This window comes from Ambystoma mexicanum, chromosome 14, assembly GCF_040938575.1.
Source record: "Ambystoma mexicanum isolate Mex_15411 chromosome 14, UKY_AmexF1_1, whole genome shotgun sequence".
Lineage (NCBI taxonomy): Eukaryota > Metazoa > Chordata > Amphibia > Caudata > Ambystomatidae > Ambystoma > Ambystoma mexicanum.
In genome coordinates this window covers 491,187,956-491,205,459 of record NC_090940.1, presented here as the reverse complement: position 1 = coordinate 491,205,459, position 17,504 = coordinate 491,187,956, and the positions used below count along the sequence as shown (strand labels likewise).

General features: G+C 42.3%; 1 long non-coding RNA gene across 1 annotated transcript in view; it reads left to right on the top strand.

Moving 5' to 3' along the window:
- Window positions 1–11,356, top strand: part of LOC138527315 (uncharacterized) — a 63,441-nt gene extending 52,085 nt beyond the window's left edge. The window contains exon 3 of the long non-coding RNA XR_011283887.1: window positions 11,110–11,356. This is a non-coding gene — a long non-coding RNA (uncharacterized lncRNA). The remainder of the gene's footprint in view (window positions 1–11,109) is intronic.
- The last annotated feature ends 6,148 nt before the right edge of the window (window positions 11,357–17,504 follow it).

Below are 17,504 nucleotides of genomic sequence, written 5' to 3'. Positions count from 1 at the left end.
TTTCTGTCTGGTATGGTTGTTGGTACCATGGTTAAGTGTGTGTTTTGATCTCTTCTTGGATGCGGTTTGGGTATTTAATTTGTCACTAAGATTAGTTGCTGGATGATGGATATTATTCAGTCTGTATCTGAGCCTGTGATTTCAGAGGTTGATAGTGCAGGGTTGGATAGGCGTTGGCCTAGTGGCATATCACTGGATCCATTGAACTGGAGTTAGTGAGCAGGTGGGACTGGTAATTATTCTACCAATAGGCATTGGATTACCAGTGACTAGTTGTAGGGGTGGCAAGAACTTTGGTGGTATTATAAGTTTTGACTGTGGAAGTGGTATAGTCAGGGTATGAGAAAGACAAGGTTTATTGGGCGTGACCGTGGTGGCATTGGCTGAGACCCAAATGTTATGTGTGTGGGAGTTGGCCATAAAGTCAAAGGTATGTGGAAGTAGAGTTAGTCTGCTGATGGAGCTAATTAGAAGCAGTATGCCTAGAATAGTTGCAATGAGGAGGTGCACAACTTGAGGTACAGGTGTGATACTCATATGTAGGTTAGTGGGTGGAGATGACCAGGCGTACGTTCAGATCAGGGAGACTAAGATCATTTTAAGCAATTCATCATGGGCAGTGGCAGTTGTTGGCAATTGAAAGAGGCAGGATGTGAATCTCATCAAGGCAGTAACAGTGACTGGCAAGTAAGCATGGCAAGAAATTAATTTGGCGTATAAAAAGGGCACCAGCGGTTGTTGGCAATTGAGAATGGCAAGATACAACTGTGGCATAGCATAGGTGCAACAGCAGCTGTTAGTGTAACTTAAAGGCAACAGCAATTATTGCCAGTTGAAAATGGCAAGATATGACTGTAGCATAACATACAGGCAGTAGCAGTTGTTAACGCATGAGAATGGCAAGATGCAACTATGGCATAACCTGCGTGCAGCAGCAGTTGTTAGCACATGCGAGTGGCAAGATGCGAATCTGGCGTAGCATAAGGGCAATGGCAGTAGCTAGCACATGGGAATGGCAGAATGAGAATTTAGGAAAGCATACGGGCAACAGTAGTAGCTAACACATAGGAGTGGCAGGATGCTAATATGACATTATTTAAAGGCAACAGCAGTTATCGGAAATTGAGAATGGCAACATGTGACTTTGGCATAACATACGAGCAGCAGCAGTTATTGACAGTTGAGAATGGCAAGATACGACTATGGCATAATATAAGGGCAATGGCAGTAGCTAGCACAAAGGGAGTGGCAGAGTGTGAATTTACAGCAAAGGGGTCAACATGTTGATCGGGTAGTTTACCATAGTGGTTGTTTGTAAGATTGCCATCTGCAGTGGCGCTTATGTCAGCGAACGGCTCAAGTTGGTAGAGTTAGCCTGGGTCAGGAAGTGGTGCATGCAAGGCTGTTCAACATGAAAGGAAGGATCCTCTTGGTTCGTGAATGTAGATAGTCAAGTAAGACGACGGGTGAATAGTACTCTTAGAACATAAAGTTGAGGGGACAAGAGGCAGCAATGCACGTCCCTATAGCCCTGACTCTCCTGACTGCCCGGACCGGCACAGACAGGCCTTGTGAAGCAAGCCTTAGGAAGCGAGGCTGGCTTCCGCCTGTCGGTTGCGCTGGTTCGATGAAATAGGTGTGGCCAATCAGCTGTTGCAGTGTCGTCGGTCGTCGCAGAGAACAAATGTGGCGGCCATTAACAAAGGGCCGAGAGAATGCACAAATAGTAATGTAGAATATTGGTGAATCGCAGCGCCGGGGATTCAGAGCCTTGTGTGCAGATTAAAAGCTCCAGAGGAGCATTACTCAGCAACTGTAGCAAATTAACAGCTGAAGTGGTTGAATACATGCACATGTACCTGTGCGTAGGGGTACACTCACCAGAATGGTGCTGGTGTACAGATGACCTTGTGCTAAAGCTGCAGAATCCTGGTGGAGAGGGCCCCTGCCCTCTCTGCAGCGTCCTGCAGTGAAGTGACTGTGTAGCAGAAGACAGCATGTGTTCTGCTGCTTGGTGACTATATTCATATCAAGGGACCATAATTTACTGAAACAGACTGACATTACCTTGCAGAGACTTCACATTCTTTACGGTCACTTCAAGAGGCCATGGGAATTAGTTACTCTGCTTATTTTTCCTTTTAGTAATTGTGCCTTGTTTCTCCTGCAACCTACCCCTAATTTAATTTTATGACTACCGCAATGTTTCTGTGCTGTATAAATAAAATATTTGGCCATATTCATAAAAATAAGAAAAAACATCTTTTTAGGACACGATTCGTTCTATACAGAAAAAGAACTTTGTAATTATAGCCTTTTCTATTTTTTCCCCAAAACTTTATTCATACAACATAAGGTGTCTACTCAAACCTAAACCCTTTCCAATGAAAGAAAACATCCCTGTTCTTGATAGTATATTTCAAGTTGAAAAACATATTTTTTGAAGTTGAATGAAAATGGCATTACAAACAGAATCTATCAGTAATCCACCAAGAATAGTTTAGGAAGACTATATTAGCAATGTTGAAACAAGAGTCAGCTCTTTCCTTTTACAAATTGAACATTTTATTAAGAGAAATGTCTAACAGCAGGACAACCCACCAGTAATGGCGTCCATTTTGTTCGGAAGAGTGGAGTAAAATGAAAGTAGTTAAAATAAACAGACGATTGAAGGTTGCCTCTTATTATCATGACTTAATATCAATTTGGCGTTCTTCTGCGCTGAGAATATCTGTGCTCTTCTATCAAGAGGCAGAAGTGATTATTTCTGCCGTGTGTATGCATTGGTTTTGCTGCATCACAAAATGTCGGATCACATTTCAGAACAGAGTGAAGCTTGTAACTAAGGTATGTTCAAAGAGTTGGCCCTTTTCTTAACCCCTTGGTGTGTAGCTGGTATGATTTGGAATGGTTATGAACGTGTCCAAAGGTTCAGGAGAAAACTTTGCACCCCTTCAATGCCCAGTGTTTTCTCGGGTAAGCCAACAACCGAAGTGGGCAGAACAAGTCGGACACTAGGAATTTGTGACCCCAATTCCCCTCTCAGCGTTTGCTCTTCTAAAATTCCGTCTCAATTTGCTGGGAAGCAAGTCAGCCCTAAGACCCCAAAGGACGGATGATGTTGCAGCCAATGTATGTCCAAAGCAAATTCGGAGCATGAATGAACGTGTCTCATAGATACACACGCTTAAATGTTATGCAAAACCCAAATATTAATTGTGTACTTATGGATTCAACCATACAACCGTTTGTCCACAGCTATATTTGTCAAGCATAAAGCTCAGTGGTGATTTATGTGGTGATTTATATGTACACACTTGCGCCCCTACTCGTGCTATGTGTTCCCTTATATCCTTCTAAAAAAAAAAAATCGATTAATCTAGGTTTTTATGATAATGATGTTTTATTTATATTGCGCTTTCTGCAAAGCGCTTTAAATGCACCATATTTACATGCAATATTACCCAACTGACGTTGGTTCTCATTTATCAACCTATGAAGATTTAAAGGCTTAGTTGGCCTTGACATGATTCAAACTTGCGACCTACAGATCACACAGAGATTGCAGCAGCGCATGCTCAACCCGCTGAGCTATTTTACCGGCTAAACATGCTTTGCTTACCAAGTGTAAGGTTCTTGTTATTTTATGCTATGTTATGTTTGGTTTATTGGCTTTTATGCTGTGCCAAATCACCACCATAGTAGTTTCAGAATGCCTGTCATGACTACCATATATATATATAGGAAATGTTAATTAGAAATGACCATTTACACATTTTAACATAGTCAGTTTACAGCGTTTGCACAATCAAAACAAATCCTTTTAATAGCTCCTTTTGCCATGAAGGCACAAAGTTTTGACTTGCAAACTGGCCTTCCTCTGTATGGGGAAAGCACCCTAGGTGTGATAGCAACATTCCTGCGGGACAGACCCGATGACAGCGTGTGTCACCACATACCAGACCGGTCCCCACTTTGGGGGATTCCTCAGTCGCTGCTGCTCTCATTCTACTTCAGCCATAAAACATCAGCACCACCCTTCAAGATATTTCAGTTTTTCCTGTCGTCCTTCAGCTGTCAGCATTGTAGGGTTGCTATGGGAAATGCACAGCTGACAATGACTTATTCCCAGAGAGAGAGAGTCAGACAGAAACAGAGAGAGTGGCAGGGAGGAATAGATAGAGGAAATAGAGAGCATTGCAAGAAAGTGAGAAGGAGAGTGCGTGCTAAATCAGCGTATGATAAGCCAAATACAGCTCGTTGAAGTTTAAATTGTTCAGGGGCTTTGATTTATTCTCAACCACTTACTTTCATCATGACCAGTGTATTGCGTCCAAACCCCTCTTCCTCGTCCCAGTGCGTCCAGCCTTCCCAAGAGCTCCTTTCCAAGCTTTCATTTTCCTCTGGCTTTTCCCCTCCAAGGAGGTATAACCTCACACTTAACACAAATCCGCAGACGTTTTTTCTGTTCCTGCCAGAACATTGTATCTTCTTAGTGCTGGACATGTAGGGAGCAATGGCTGGTAGCCCTTGCCGGGCTTCTCCCCTGTGGAGTTTGGGGGTGGCCAGACTGGAGGATGCCCACCGGGCCGCCTTTGGAGCTGCGTGGTCTGGCACGGAGCTTGTTCAGTGTCCTTTGCTGGAGAGCGGGATGCCAGTGGGTATGCCTGGCCACGAGCGTGAGCTGCTTTCCTGGTGTTAGAGTTCTGTGCCCTGCCCTGGGTGATAGGTGAGTGTTCCCACCCAGTGGCCTCTTTTCGGGTCAATGGGGGACCCAGGGAATGAAAAAAAAGAGAAAAAGTGTGGCACTCCGGCACTCTCTCGGCCCCTAGGCTGCTAGGTGCACCATGGTTATGATTGCCCAGATGGCTCCCGTTAAATAGCCGTCTGGTGATCCATTATGAAGTTCTCTGCTGTCCTTGCTAGGTGTAGATATGGGTAAGCACTCAGAAAAAGTGAAACATGTGGAAGTGGGATCTTCCTCTTCTTTCAGGCCTGCCAAAACGAAGAACTCTGCAGCAGTTACTACTGTTTTTTTTAAAAAGGACTTGAGTTTCTCTTCATAGAAGAGAAACTCTGGCCAGCCATGCACAGAAGAAAGAGAAGTCGAAATCTGCCCCTGCTTCTTCATCTTCCAGTTTTTCTTTTTCTTACTATACCTCTTTGGATCTGGACTGCTCCTCCCTTTCTTCAGGGGATGATGAGAATGTCACAGGGATGTACCCGGACAGGGACGATGTGAATCTAATCCTGGAATAGATTTCCATGACCATGAGGTTCAAGGACCAGACGATAGTGGACCAGGCTTTCGATCCCAAGTTTTGCCAGTACAAGCACCACCAAATTGGGGCTGCCTCTGATCTCGGACATCCATACTAAGAACCTGCATGAGTGGTTTAACCTAGAACATTTCTCCATGCCCTGCTTTATTGCCAAATTGTACCTCCTCAAGGCGGAGGAGGCACCACTGCCCACGGCGGTAGATGTAGAAGATATACTTGCGAGTATTATAGGACATTCTTCCATGTCTGCTGAAGGGCACTGTCACGAATACAGTGGTTAAGAAGGTGGACTCCGCTCACAAGAGCTCCTACGTTGGGTCCCATTTGGCTTTGCATTCCAACACTTTTGCCTCCTATACAGCTAACACAGCGTTGGCTGGATTTAACAAACCGAAGCAATCACTGGACAACGGGGCAAACTGCTCCCAGCTTCTTTGTAACATGCAGAAGCAGACTGAATTCATGCCTGATCTTTTCTATGATGGGGTTCATGGCATGGCCAATGCTATGACCTCAACTATCTTTGGCAGACGTAATTTGTGCCTGTGGGACAGGAAGGCAGAGAGGTCTCAGAAACCGGCGGCTCTGAAACTTCCCTTTGAGGGTTTGAAGTTGTTTGGCAATGCTTGGAGTCTAAGGTGCACACAGTTTTCAAGGCTGATAAACATGTAGACAATTTGTGGAAGAAGACTGCATCTGTCTCGGCCTCCCCATAAACCCCACGCTTCCCGGTCTCAGACAGATCATCAAAGGATGGGATTTAGGTGCCTGTTCTGAAGACCCATCTCTCCACCGAAGCTACAGAAGTCCTGCCAATTACAGCATACCAATGAGTGGATGTCTGGTTCGGTGTCCTTGAGTTCTGGACTTCCTGGCCTCAGAAACTTGGGCTTGGACCACTGGTCATCTGGGGTACAGACTGGAGCAGGTTCCCCTCCCTCCAGAGTCAGGCCTTAGGGGACACAACTTCCCAGGGACTTCAGGAGACAATCGGCAAAGCTCAATCGGCAATGCTCACGGCCCTCCAGGGCCTTCTTCAAAAGAGGTAAATACTCTTGGTGGCCACATTGCAGAGGGATGCAGGGTTCTACTCCAGGGTGTTTCTGGTCCTCAAACCAAGGGCTTCTATGTTTCTGGCTCATTCTCATTCTGAAGTCACTGAATGCCTTTATGATGGTGAGGAGATGAAAGATAGAAACCTTGCAATACGTAATTCCTAGGGTCTTATGGGGGGATTGGCTGAAATCTATAGATTTACAGGATGCCTACTACCATGTCCCCATCTTCCGCCACCACCAACACTTCCTATGGGTCTCTGTGGGCAGGGACAATTACCAGTTCCAGGTCCTCCCCTTCAGGCTCATATCAGCCCCAAGTGTGTTTACAAAGCTGCTGGCCCCGCTGGTGGTCGTTCTTACACTTGGGCGCAATACAGTTTTACTCATACCTGGACAATTGGTTGGTCAAGGCCATGGAACACAGTGTTGGTCCATCTTCAAAGGGTGTGTCAGGCTCTGACCAGGTGGGTGTTCCTGATCAATCTCACTCAAAGTCCCAGCTAACTCCCTCATAGACGGTACAGTTCATCGATGCACAGGTGGGGCTCCTGCTCCAGTGGGACAGGGCCTCCTGACTCAGGCACCTATTGTGTGGCAATCTGAGTAAGGACTGGGTGTCAGTCAGGGAACTGTTGTCTCTCCATGGCCACATGGCCTCCTGTGTGTTAGACCATCGATTTGACTCATCCTGACCCATTGGAACCTGGCAATTCAGACTTATGATTCCTTGCTCTTGATCATGCCTGCCTGAGTAAGGCTCTCTGCTGCTGGTCCTCGGGTTCTTACCATGTTTACTACCGATGCCAGTGGCCTGGGCTGGGGGACCCCTCTCCATGGTCAGTATCATCAGGAAAGATGGACTCGGTGGTACCAACATTGTTCCTCCAATTGGAAAGAACTGGTGGCCATAAAGAGGGCCGTGTTGCTCTTCAGGACGTCAATCCGGGGGAAGACGGTTCTGGTGTGGGCTGACAGTACTAGAGTCCTGTCCTATGTGAATCATCTGCGGGGAACATGGTCTTATTCCCGAGAGACCCTGGTGTTGTCCATCAGCAGTTGGACCAAGTGCCTTCTGGTCTCCCTCCAAGCAGACAATATCCGGGGAGTGGACATGGGACCATGGACAGGGTCAGCAGGGTGTTGCCGGTTTCACAGGAAATTTCACTTTGTCCCATTCTGGGAAATTTGCAGGAGGTTCGGTCGGCCCTAGTCGGATCTGTTTACTTTCCTATGCAACACACAGCTTCCCCCGTTCTGTTCCCAGGCGCCGTACCTGCAAACCAGGGGGTTTGATGTTCTCAACTTGGACTGGCCAAGGGCTCAGCTTTATGTCTTTTGTCTGATCCCTTCGATCCAGTGGGTCCATAGGAAGATCTGGGAGTGCCCAGTCGAGATTTTCCTGGTGGTCCCTTATTGGCCCAGGAGGGAGTGGTTACCGAGCCTCCTCGAACTGCATTTGCTTTCTCTTGGTTGTTTGCCCAATGGCCATCCCCGCTGTGGGGGGATGCCTTCCCTCCTCCTCCTCACTAATTCCTTGGGGGAACTGGAAACTGAGAGGAGGGGACTACAGGCCTTAAGTCTTTTGGCAATGTGGCTGGGGCAATCCAGCTGGTGCGTAGTTCCTCCACACTTAAGACCTAGAATCGACATTGGGCTAATTTTGTTCATGGTGTGACCATAAGTGTCTCCAGGCCCTGCTGCGTAGTCTTCCTGATATTTTGCAGTTCCTCCATGAAGAGGCTGAGATGGTGTTGGCCGTCTCTACCCTTCGATCACAATGGTCCACTATACAGGCCTTTCTAGTGTCCTGCTCCCCTCCTGAGCGGGGAGGCTCTGGTCACTAGACTTTCTAAAAGTGTGTTGGGCTCTAGGCCAATGGGTCCTGTGGGGTACCTGTCATGGAACCTTCCACATGTCTTTGTCCATGTTACAGAAACCTCAGTTTCAGTCTCTTGAGAGTATTGTTCTGAAGTGGGTGACTCTTAAGACAACCTTTTTGATAGCCATCACTTTTGCCAGGATCTTGGGTGAGATTGGGGCCCTTCTGCATAGGCCCCCCTTTCTTGTTGTCAGAGCGGAGGCTCTGGTTCTGAAATGTGACCGTTCCTTTGTTCCTAAGGTCCCCTGCAGTTACCACCATTCCAGCCTTCTTTCTGGTTCCTTGCTCCCCGGAGGAAGATGCCTGTCATTGACTGGATATTAAGTTAGCAGTCTTGTGTTATCTTGACCGTATTCAGTCCTTTTGGAAGACTAATAATCTGCTTGTAACCTTTGGCACAGGGGGCTGTGGCCAGAGGGCTTCCACTTTCACTATCAGTCGATGGATCAAGTCCCTGATTTTGCCCACTTATGAGTCTCTTCATTACTCTTAGTCCTACTCTTCCTTGTCCCAGTACAGACATCCCCCCTCTCTTGCTGTGGGGGCGCAGGTGCCCATGTCTCTGCTTTTGGACCTTCTGCAGATGTGTGGGTACGTAGGAGGTTATACCTCTGGCAGGGAAGCAGCAAGAGGGAAAAAAAAGCCACAAGAGGAGTTCCGGGGAGGGCAGGACGCACTCAAAGGTAAATACTGGGACAAGGAAGAGTAGGACTAGTAGTAATTAAGATTACCAGAAAGTAATCATAGCAATCAGATTCTAAAAACATACTATCTGTCAACGATGTAATATTGTAATGCTGTACCACGAATACCAACCAAAGTGTTTGCTGTGAAACGTAAAGCTGACATGATTCAATTTTAGTTAGTGATTTTGCAATTAGTCAATTAATTAATCAAAACATTATATATTTCTTAAAAAGGTTACCGTTTTACACATAGGCCCTGTAGGATTGTTTTACACCTCTGCTTTGCTACCGCCACCTGCAACACATGCAATGGTGTGGCTGGCCCTTGTTTGCTAAAGCATGCATCTAAACATGGGGAATAAGCTTGCAATCTTTCTCTTTTATTCGGGTAATCTTTGGATACAATTAATACACTTTATGCAGGATGGTGCACAGTAATTTTGCTGCAGGTGGTATATTGGGCTGCCTAATTAACAAAAAGAGAAAATCTACTAGGCCACAGAAACAATGTTCCAGCACACATACTTAAGTTACCATGCATTTTCTATATGCAGTTTGAAAATCTCATCTTAGTACACAATGTTGAGGATGAAAATAATTAATGCAATGCACCAAACTGGATGTGACATTTGCACCCATATAAAATAAAACCACAAGTTGTAACTTCACATTTTACATTGGAGTGAAAGCATTCTCTATTTTTCAGACCAAGATAGCAATTTGAAAATGCTTCAAAGCCACCCTCTCCCAGCGATAAAGCTCTTTTCTCTCTTATCAATTCTAATTAGACTTCACCATTTGGCTGAAAGCACATAGCTATCTGTAACCTTAAAAGATATTAGAAATCTTGCCAGGCTTACGTTGCTCTCAGTTTGCACTTAGAATGTCTGCCCCTTTCACCTAGAAGGGAAAGACACATTGAAAATGTCTTTACTCATGTCACCTTTTTTTATTTCGACCCAAAATCAGCCCACCCAAGTTAAGATAGGCATTCTGCTAATCTATTGCTATATTCATTATAATTGCCTTGACTGGGCATTCTTGTCTAATTCAGCAAGGAAACTCAGCTTGCATGGGAAGTCTTCGATAACGCTGGCTGCCTCACCCTCATTCAGGTCTGCGGCGGCCACTGCCCATTGGAGAAGCTCCTCCTTCCTTCACTGACATCGGCTGCAGTCTCCAAGCACTCTGTTCAGCACACAAGCGGCCAGCATTCGCCACCCCTTCAGTTTTTCTCCTTCTCACCTCTTCTCCCTTCTTTCATCCAACCTCGCTTTGTCAGCCTTTTAAATCCACTTCTGCTTCCCTCTATTTTACTTATATCTACCTAAATAAAATATGTCTTCACCAGCAATTTCACACCTCATTTTGTGAGGTCATGCATCAATCAAACTTGTGCCTGTCTTGTCTACTCCCTGTAATTTAACAGAAGGCTAACACATGCTCCTTCACAGTTACCTTTGTACATGTTTCCGCTCAGTGGCCCTGGAAAGATATTTGAAACACTTTAATTCTAATTTCCTGTGCTGGAAGCTCTAAACAATGGCTGCTTTAGACAGAATGATTCTGCAAATTCTTCACATTCAGAGCTTCATGTCAACACTGTTAAACAGTTTTAATGTGTGCATTTTATTTTCAAAATGATCAAAGCAGAGTCTGCGCACCTGAATTCAGTATCTAAACCCCTAGTTTGCACCCATGATTTGCACCATTCTGAACACTTATCATTTTAGTATCTTAGGGTTAATTGTTAGTATCTTATTGGATTAGTAGTGTTATGTTTATTAGCCCCTGTGCTAAAGCTACACTATGCCTTTGCTATGTAATGCTAAATCCTAAGTCAGGCCTTCTTTAGTTCAGCCCAGTTCCTCACATCAGTGCTAAGCCACACACACACACTGTATTCAATACCATCATCATTTATGCATTGGCACACACCTTCTATTGAAGCCTGAGTTGGCGATTAAATATTTGGCCTAGTTGAAATTCACATCACTTATTGTGGCAATTAAATTCTTCGCCTGTTCAAAATGTTGCACTAATATTTGTTCCTACATATGTCCCTCCTTATTCTGTAGCGACCCGCATAAACATGGGCTCATACAGAAACACTAACCCTGACCATAAGTGTAAAACCGATTTGAACTAATATGGGCCTTAAAACACATGCGCTCCATTTAACTGACTTTTTCTTTTCTCAACAGTCACCATGGTGAACATTATCATGAATAGCTTGACCGTAAGCACAATCAACCGTACCAAGATGGATACTATAGGCACAGCCATAATCACCAAAACCTTTTCTGTCCATGTTCCCCATGTGTAAGCATCTCCTTCTCTCAAAACTGTACCACACATAGTCATATTGTTCTTCTGCATATTCATTTTAATTGTGTGTACATTTTTATGTTTCAATAAATATTCAATATCGGGATACATGGCAAATGTATCTTTCTGGAACAATTGGACATTCTCTGTTTTACCTTCCCACAGGTCCCCATCCATGTGAAATAATTTTAATCCTCCAACTGTCACCACTGTATTTTTACGGACAGTCGTATAAAACACCTTGAATGGTTTGATAAGAAATTAACCTTGATTGAGGTGGGTCACGGTAAAATTGTATGCACAAGTTCTGACCAGCCACCTGTGTTTAACCAATTTGGCATATGCCAACTCATCATGTTTTGTGTTACTTATAGACACTTCACACCCTTCAGCAATACCAGGATCTACCCCCAACCCACAAATTGTGTTTGATGCATCTGGTATAAATGGCTTCCCCGGACATATGTAGTTCTGTTCCTTAAAAATAGAACAAGTGCCCAACTTTGGAACTAAATACAAGTCGGGCTCCAAATCCTGAAAACCGACTATTTCAGGAGTTTCAATTTTGATGTATTTGTCCCCCTTCCAGAAGCCCAAATTGTGCAGCAATTCAGTTTCATGAATCAACTCTGTAGTGACATATGGGATGGATAACCGAAAATCCATTTCCATTCTTTCAACATGTATGTATAAGAGAATTGATTGCACTCCTAATTTCAAATGAAGTTTGCTCTTGGATTGTTTCCACCTCTTTCTGTGTGATCTGTGCCATAATTTGATGGATGATATTGGATGACACAATGTACAAATGAATGTGCCCTTGTATCAGTTGAGACACTCTGTTTTGTACTTCTCTTAGTAACTGTGTCAATAAGCTTTCCAGAGGATTCACTACGTTCAAAATATCCACTATCAGTTTGTCATGTTTTTCTACAATATTATTGCTATGTTCCATTATCCTTGAATGTTCATTTAGAGTCAAAATAGTTTGATATATATACTGAACTTCCTCCTTCTGCTTGAACCTGAGATTGTCTAACCTTTGCTGAATCATTTTCCAGTCCTGCCCCAGTTCTATGATCCTACCACCCAAAGTACTAACAGAAATTGCTCTTACGGTAGACATTGTTGTTACCACAATACCACCAATTATCGTCATGACAATTGCTGCAACCAGAAAGCCAGCCATTCTTCGTACCCTTCTTTTCTTATAATGAGATGAGTTCATAAAAGTGTTCTCGAACTGTAACAGAATTTCCTTTATTGCTCTTTGAGCACCTTACTTATGGACCTGCAGCCATTCGTACCACTAGCCGTTCATTGGCAGGAACATCATCAAATGGATAACGTTGCAGACATCAGATATGTTGGACTACAGCAGATTCAACCACATCCGAGAGGTGGAGACAGAGAGTTGAAGCTACGCCAACAAGAAGCAAAAATGATTTGTAAATTTCCAAGTTTATCACTTGGCTTAAACAAGGAACATGAGCTAAATGTCTTTTTATGGAATTTTCAAACATCAATTCATTCGTTATCTTGAATTATTACATTACATTAGGTACTAAAAAACCAGGCAAGGCAACTAATGAATGAGAGACATAATATCTTTGTAATACATGTCATACTTAGTAAAGTATCACATTTGGGGAACGGGTACTTCAGAACTATCTTGCAAACCTAGCACTTAAGTCCGTTGTGTCAGAATTCCATTTGCAAATCATCGGGCCTCATTCGACTCAACTTGATGCATGTGAACTAGCTAAAGTTGCACGATAATGAAACTAATAATCTGCATCACTTTTGCATGTGCCAGTAGATGCATTTATAAATTTGAAACAATCTATTAATAAAAATTCAGACATTTAAAGTTGTGCACATCTCCAAATAAACATTGTGTTACCAGGCAACCCTGATCATGTGACTATTCACATGACTAGGTAATAAGCTTGGATCCCGATACACTACAATGTGCTAAACCCTTTAGATGCAAAATATATTACATTTAAGAAGTACTATTCAAGTGCACCAGCACATTCATTCACAATATCTGGCGTACAATAATTGGAGCGCGCACGCCAAATAAATCATTTTTCTATTTCGCTAAACTTCCGGGTCACGTGACAACACATGTGACCGGAATAAAACCACTGGTTACCGTGGAAACGCAAGCCTCTGGCCGATGCAGCAGTCACAATCCCCGACAGCGCCTGACATTAGTGTGTGCTATGAAATTGTGCCGGTAAACTTGTTATCTTGACTGCCATTTCGATAACAGATAAGAGTAACCCCTTAGATGACTACTAACACAGATGATTCTGAGTCACGATCGCGGTATGCAATACATGCATACTCTGATATAGTTAATTATCTTTCCAGACCACGGCGAGAACTTAGTTGTAGCTGGCCACTGAAGGCAATATATTGTGATTGCGCAAACTTAAAGCTGCCACAGGTAAATCAATATTATTACCAATCTACTTTTTTTAAATGAAAGGTTTTTTCAGTTTTGTGTATATAACGAACAATTTTGTCAAACCAAAAATATGGCAGTGGTTATATTTTTATATACTATGAATCCTTAGAAAACCTGTTGAAAATAGAATCCAGGCTGATTAAACTGGCCTTTGAAGATTTCAGAACATAACCAGAGGTAGGAACGTTCAACCATATCGATAGCCCTTCATACAAATAAGGTATCTCAAAATACTATTTTGACATGTTTGATCTTTTTCGAAACATTTCAAAGTAAAATATGTGTGAAAACACAGGACTCGAAGTCCAAATGATTGTATGGACACCAGCGCTCGAACATAAAATACACGAGCCAAGTTGAGCCAAATGACCAACCTACTCAGGTTTCGAATTGTAACATAGGTTTAATATTCCAACCCATGTATATTCATGAATTTGTTTAGTTATCTTTCAAATCCGGACCAAATGTTGACTAAATAATCATCTAATTCTAATTGCTATGTTAGAGACTAACTCAGTCCAATGAACTGTTATTATGATACATAAACTAATTTATTCACAGAATATGTCATACCAAGGAATGTAATAACACTCTTATGTTTATAACTAATATTCAATGTTTGTATTCACATGTTTACTCACCACTTTCCTTTATATTTTCCTCCCTCTAGTTTCTTCCTCCATCCCTTTTTATTATGTTTTATATTCCTCACCCCTTTCTGGTCACCAGAATTGATAACAAATGTCACAAAAATGTGGGATATGTTAATTATGTACTGTCACCATGCCCTGAAGACGGCCTAGTCAGGTTGAAAGACGTGTTGGCAAGATGATAACTGCACAAACTCTCCAAGATCACTTATTTTGCAGAAGTTCATGTGAAATTGTTTTTGTTTAAAAAACCAATGCAATGGTTTAATTCTTTCTGTACTTCAATATAGGAACTCTTTTCACCACAACAGTGTATATTGTGTCTTACTACTTTTTAACAAGTAATACAAATCTATGAGGGTATGAGCGCAGTCTGTGAAGTTAGAAACCTTCAAGATACAATCTCTTTGCAGGTGATAGTGGAAAATCACCAGTCTAAGCACACGGCTGCAGCTGTCTACACAACAAAATAGCTAACTTTAGGGGACTATTAAGTTAAGGGGTGCGCACCTACAGCCTGCTTAGGGCCGTATATTCCACAACTTACAGTTTTCCTGTTTTACATAAGTGTTTTGCACAAGATTTTTCTTTTTTGTTGCAATAATCATTATTTTTTTAATGATGTTTAGTAGCTTTCTAATACATGACTAAAACACCAGTGGCACAGTCCTACATGAGTCAGTTTGCTAAAATAATGTAAAATAAGTCTACAAGTCCATATCTATACATGCATTGAAACCAATGTCTCTAGATTTATAGAAGTGCAAATAAAAACAGTTTAATTGTTCATGAGTCAAGAATGGGTAAAGTTTAGAGGAATGGTTCATCATACAATCATTGTAAAACAAAGTTTCCTTTAAACCAGAAGCAGCAAATCCATCAGAAGGCCTAATGCTGTTGCCACAATTTTGCACACATGCACCTGCTTGCCCAATAGGCTTGTGTCCTTGGGTGGGGTCTCCTTGCTGCTTACTAGTCACTCATCTTTTCCCCCTTTTCAGTCCAGGGAGTTTTGGTCGAGGACCTCCTGTCCGGCGGACTCTAAGGGTTCCCTCTGGCAACATCCAACTCCGTGGGCGCTGGTGAAGAAAGGCAGTTAATATCTAAATCAGAAGAGAAATAGATTAAGTGCCAAGCAAAATACATTCTTTCTTTGTATTGCCAATAAACCATTTCCCTTCATGACCTGGAAGAAATATTATGTATTATACAATATACAAACACATTATACAACATTTAATTTTCATTTTTTTTCTGACAACAAAAGCATGTGTTAAACAGCATGTACACCGCTGCATCTGCAATTCTCTGAAAGCAATTGTATGGAATAAACATAATGTAAACTTATAATTCAAACACATCCCCCATTTGTTCCACCTATTTGGAAACCAAAATGTATACTACCTACCATTAACCTAGAAATACAATATTACAGGCCTAAACACCTTATTTTCTCTTTCTTTATTTATTTTCACACCTCACATCCATACTCCCACACAAAACTACTCACTTTATTTATCCCCCTTATGCTACTTATATAAATTCCATTCACACCTACTTATCTACTGAGGTGCATCTACTTACCTGTTATGGTGAATCCCTTCAAAGTAAAATGCCACACATTTGTTTTTGCTTTGATTTTAATATTGTAAGTGACTTCAATCCAGCACTCCAACTAAGTCAATGCCTAGTATGGGATGCCCAAAGGAAGCCCTTATTTATATATTTTTATGTCAAAGTTCTTTAAATTTGGATGATGAACCCTTAGATAACGCCCCTCTCTTTGAATCCCCCCGACCTCACTGAGCCAAGAAATAGGTTTGTTTTGCAAATTAAAAGGTTTATTTGAAGAGTTGAACAGTATATATATCAAACTTTTATGAATAAAATAATATCTGAATAGCACAATTATGAATATGAACGGTAATCAGCAATGGGTAATATTACAGTCTCAACAATCTGTTTAATCAGTAAGGAGGAGGAATAGGAAGGATAAGGTAGCAGAGAATACTATTATTCTTCAAGGAAATGCAAGATGGAAAAATGCAGCACAGAAATAAAACTTGATATGATTTCAATCAAAAGATAATATGATCACTTTTTCCCCAGTGACTACTCACTCCCCCAACTATGCAATATGAAGAGATGGAAATGAGGACACACAGGTTTCAGAAATACAATCAATAATGCAGTTCAATCCCAGTTCCCGCAGCAAGCTTAGAGAGAACAGGTATGATTTTAAAATAGGTCAAAAATACTTTTGAATGTGATTACAATGAATGGGAAAATATTCTATAATGATTTTAATTCACTAAAGGATATTCCGCACTAGTGTGAATTACTTTGGATTGGTACAGGTCAACACTAGCAATGATTCATGAATGATTATCATATTGAGTCAGATTGAAAACGAGATTCAGCAGTTGCAAACAAGAAACAGCTATTTTGGCATGTGTTGAAATAGAGCTAAATGGCAATTTGCGGCAATTTTTCCGCATGCGTGAAACGTGATTACGGAAAAACTATTGGAATCGTTTTAGGTTCGTTGGAAAGCTTAGGATCTTAGCTCTAAAATGACAAATTTTGGTTCTAGGACGTATGGTTCAAAAGTTACGGACATTTTTGTGAAGGTAGATTTTTCAAAAATAAAGTCAAGATTTCAAAATGACAGATCGCGCTTTAAAGATTTACCAACAAGGATAGGCTTAAACTAAGGAGCTATGAAGAAGCAAGACACTCAACGGGCAGCCACCAGAACTGCAGTGCCACCGCTCTCATCTCTGTCCGTCAAAACACTTGTCCCTCTTCAGAAAATATCAGCGCAAAGATGATTATTGCTACAATTATCAAGAATTATGTGGAGGAGAGAAGAATTTAGGATAGACCAAAGAGGTTCTGTAATGCAGTTCTGGACAGGTTGAGGTGGTTGGAATAAGGTTACTTTAAACTAAGAGATGACAATGGACATTTATATACTAAATACTCACTCCTAGGCTTTGGAATGGAGTGGGCCTTGTCAAAGATCTGGTCAAGGGTATGGCTTCACTCGCCACTGGACAGGTCTCAGGTACTCTGGGTTCTGCTCTCAGCACTGCACAGCGGTTTGGGTGGCCTCTTGAACTGGATCTGACGGGTTCTGGATACA